This window comes from Marmota flaviventris, chromosome 4, assembly GCF_047511675.1.
Source record: "Marmota flaviventris isolate mMarFla1 chromosome 4, mMarFla1.hap1, whole genome shotgun sequence".
NCBI lineage: Eukaryota > Metazoa > Chordata > Mammalia > Rodentia > Sciuridae > Marmota > Marmota flaviventris.
In genome coordinates, this window is record NC_092501.1 from 99195688 (window position 1) to 99200186 (window position 4499).

General features: G+C 46.0%; 1 pseudogene; it reads left to right on the top strand.

Moving 5' to 3' along the window:
- Positions 1-1705: 1705 nt before the first annotated feature.
- LOC114094893 (WW domain binding protein 1-like) lies at positions 1706-2864 on the top strand (annotated as a pseudogene).
- The last annotated feature ends 1635 nt before the right edge of the window (positions 2865-4499 follow it).

Genomic DNA, 4499 nt, shown 5'->3' on the forward strand with positions numbered 1-4499 from the left:
AGAGAATCCTTGCAATGTAAAGGAAATGATGAGAGGACAACCATCAAGTGGAGTTTTAATGACTTGAATTTTTACTTTCTATACTCTGGGTGATCCTATTTAGATTTGACATGGAGATGACAAGCAGCATTCAACTTTACAGGTTAAAAGCTTGTTATTCAGATGGCTTGGCTTGTGCTACTGCCACTTACAAGATGTGGCATGCTCATCTCCAGGAGGTTCACTGATGCTCACAAGGCCATAGCACTTAGTGTCCACCTCCACACAACACAAGCAGACATCTCTCTTCTCTGCCTTAGCTTACTTTTATATAAAATGGATGTGTGATAGCAACTACTTCAAAAGCTTGCAAAGTGAATTAAATTAACAAAGAATTAAATCTAACAAAGAGCTGAGGATGTGGCTCAGTAGTTAAGTGTCCCTGGATTCTATGAAGTCCTTGGTGCATTTGTTGGCTAATAAAGTTGGGTATGGTTATTAATGGCATTGGTTAGTTAACTACACTCTAGCGCTGAAGTCTCTATATGTCTACATAGATCTTCTGCAAGATGTTTTAGGGACAAAACCAGCTATTTCCACTTAGCTGGGTTCCGAAATTATAGAATGTCTCTTCTTTGCTTTAATCTTGCTCTATTCTTAACTGTATTTCAAGACTATTAGGGTGAAACATGCAAGCTGTTGATAGTTATGTTTCAATGTACACATAAACACAATCTGAATTTAAAAACACATTCCCTGAGTACACTGGGTTTTAGACTATAGTCACCTCTGTATTGAACAAAATCATCTCCTTTCTAGGATGATGTTATAAGAGATCAAACCTTTATTCTCATGCCAGGTAAATCTACTGTTTCTGATATAATAGCAAAGTTTCTGATATGAGATACTTTTATTTGTCTTGTATTTGGGGGGCTCAAATATGCAATTTCCAGGCTGTACTACTCCAGAAAGAAGTTGGAAATGAAGAACTGTTTATTTTGTACATGATTTTTTGTTTTTGTAAACTAAATGTATCTCCATCATCTCTTTGCCAAAGCTCAACACAATGGAAGTAGTACAACAGATTGAGAATGGACTGGGGTGCAAAAACTATTTTCCATATATTCCTAGGACTACAGAATCATCTTAACAATTTTATATCACCCACACTCTAAAAGGAATGCATCCTAGGTGCTCAGAGACCAGGTAAATCTCAGCCCCACTCTGAACAATGTGGATCAAGGGATCTAAGAGAGCTGCCCAAATGGCTTTAGGAGGTCACAGACATTTATCCAAGTTTCTTTCAGGGGTCAGGTCTGGTCTGTAAGAGGTCAGTATTCACACAAGATAGTTAGAGGCAAAAATCAGTGTTTGCAAGGTATGGAACTTTCAAAAGAGGAAGGATGTTTTGCCCATCTGCCAGTAGACCACTCATATTTCCATGTGACCATTAAACCAGCATTTCACACCAAGGAGAACATTTTAAACAAACAATTCCCTGTATTGCTGCCTGGTGGAAATGTAACACTTAGATCTTCCGAGACCTACCAATTCCAACATACCAGAGAATCCTGTGCAGTGCCTTCCTGCCCCAGAAGGAGTGAGGGGCACTGAATGAGCATTTACTGAATGTTCAAATAATTTATAAAAACCCGTGCACTGAAGGGAAGAAGGAAGAAGAGAGGGAGGAGGAGGGAGGTGGCGGGGGAGCAGGAGTAGGATGGGAATGGAAAAAAGGCTCCCAGGTGGCATGGTGCTTTTGCTCCTCTATGTGCTACCTAGCCCCCTGTCAGTCAGGGCTGAACCCTCGCAGCATGAGGAAGCCTGTGTGGGTACCAACAATCAAAGCTACATGTGTGACCCAGGACACTCCTGTGGACAGTTTCAGAGCTGCTACTACTACTATGAATCTGGTGTAAGTCTTGCCCAAGAGGTTCTTGGCATCCCGGGGTCCTGGTTACTGCCTCTGCTCATTGGGAAACCATGGGCTGGCCAGCCTTTTCTGATTCTCTTAGGGTCAGTGTTGGGTGCTGGCTGGTGTGAACCATCATCATCTTCCTGAGCTGCTGCATCTGCCACCACCTTGGAGACAAGTACTGCCCTCAGACCCAGCAGCAGCAACATGAAATCAACCCAGTTGTCTACCAGGAAGCTCACAATTACTCAGCACCGCCATTTTATTTCAGGTTTTTGCCAAAATATCTCCTTATGAGGAAGTGGTGAACTGACCTCCAACTTCTCCCCCACCATGCAGTGCCTTCCAGCCACAGCAGCACAGCAGCAGCCTCCTCACTGTGGCCCTGCAGGTGGCAGCTCTCTGGGTACCAATCCCACCAGGGGCTGCCAGGGGCACGGAGCAGCCCCTTGTCTGGGCCCAGCAGAAGTAGCACAAGACCCCCCCACCAGCATTGCTGATCCTGAGCCACCTGATGTGTCAGCTGACCAAGCAGCTACCAAAGCCCCTGGAATGAAGCCCAGTGGCTCAGTGGCTGGCCTAGGGGAGTTAGACCAAGGGGCCTTCCTGGACAAGGATTCAGAATGTAAGGAGGAGCCATTGAAAGATTCCATCTCTGAGCATAGCAGTGTGCATAGCAAAGACAAGAGGCCTGGAAGACATGGCTGCTTCACAAATGACTCGGACATTGAGGCGTGTGTGCAACCAGGGCTACAGTGACGGTAACCTCAAAGAGTTCAACACGCTCATCGATGATACTCTAGCTGGGCTCCTGGGTTTCTGTGACAGCTGCCATGTGAGGCCTCCTGGTGATGAAGAGGAAAGGCTCTGCCAGCACCTGAGGGTTCCCATCAGCCTGGCCGCCCGAGTGCCTGCTGCCATCAACACCATCAATAAGCAGGACTCTCCCAACTCCCAGAGAAGCAGCTAGAGTAGGCCCTCTGTGCACCTGGGAACTTAGCAAGGAACCAAAGTAAAGGAGACCCATGAGAGACCTATTAAGTGACTTTCAGAGGAAGTGGTGCAGCCATTTTTTTCCTTCTTCTCTCCTGCTTTTTCCTACATCTCCAAGTAGAGTTTGGGGTGTGGATGCCTCTCCCTAACAAAAGCACAGTGTTGTGGAGGCCTGAGAAGTTGGTCCCATGACTCATTCTTCCTCCCCACCGTATCCTCTTCTTCCCCCGTTTTAAGTTATATCTTACCTACCTGCTTTGGTTAGAGAGATGTGTTTTAAAAGCCCCTAAAGAAGAGGACTGAGACTGTGCCCTGAGATGAGTCTTGGTGATATAGTGGGTTTATGCTCTGGTTTTAGTTCAAGAGAACTTTGTTGTGTCTCAGTCTAGGAAAGGCAATCCATCTTGGCCCTGGGTGAAGAAGGAAGCCCACAGAGGCCTGGGGATTGCAGCTGTGACTGCCAGTGTCTGAACATTCACGGCTGAGCTGATTCTGTGGGAGGATAAGAGCTGATGGACAGGTTGGTAGGAGGCTTGTTGAGCTCTCAAATTCCCGGTGACAAGAACAATGTACCACTGTGCATCCTGGAGGGGCCCCTTCCTTCCCAGCAGGCTCAGGTGTGGAAGAGTAGACTGCATTCTCTTTTTTTTTCCTATTTAAAAATAAACAACAAAAGCCAGCTAGAAACAAGAGCCTTACCAGTGGGCTTGCAAGAATTCTCTTCTGGACAAGGGAAGTTTGTGCTCTTTCCCAGGTTGGCCTTCTGAGAGTGTGGCTGCAGTTGAGCCACAAGGAAATATTTGTGTGTGGGCTTGGGGTGGGGTAGCTCTGAGCAGTAGGTTCTAAATCTGGGAACAGAGAGAAATGCAGCTTCCTGCATCTCTGCCCTTTGGTCTGTGCCCACTGGTGACCAGTGTCCTCGTCCATCCTGAGCACACGGTCTGCAGGACTTGGTATCTCCTTGTACTCCATGAACAGATGGTCTGAGGAAGCTGTGGTCTTGGGAAAGGCAGCCCCATAGCCTGGCTCTCACACAGTATTTTCTCTTTGATTCTGATAAGTCTTTTGTTGTTGTGTGTAATTGTTTGTTTTAAACTGACTACTTGGAAGAAATCCCTTGTTTGTCTGAGGTTCTCTATCCCATCCCTAGCCCATTGTGTGTGTGGGGGGGCTCCCTTTTCTGTAACCTATATAAGGAGTCTCAGTGGCCCAGATAGGAGGGTGGAGGCAGCCTCCAGAAGGACCACAGGATCCTTATTACTATCATCTGGTTTTGGACAACAAGTTGACTTTTGTTAGGAAAAGTCTGAAAGGAGAAAGCAATCAGCTGAAACTAACATCCCCCATCCATCCTTGTTCATATGAAGAGTTTGGTTCTTCTCCCACTTTTGAATGATGATATTCAGACTAGGCATTAATGTTGCAGTAGAAAAAGGAAAACACACACACACACACACACACACATACAGAGAGAGAGAGAGAGAGAGAGAGAGAGAGAGAGAGAGAGAGAGAAATCCAAGGCTGTGAGATGAATGAGTGATCTGGATTTCACAAAACCAAAATCCATGTCGAACAAAGTGAAGTCTGTATGCGATGACTTTGAACGACCTGT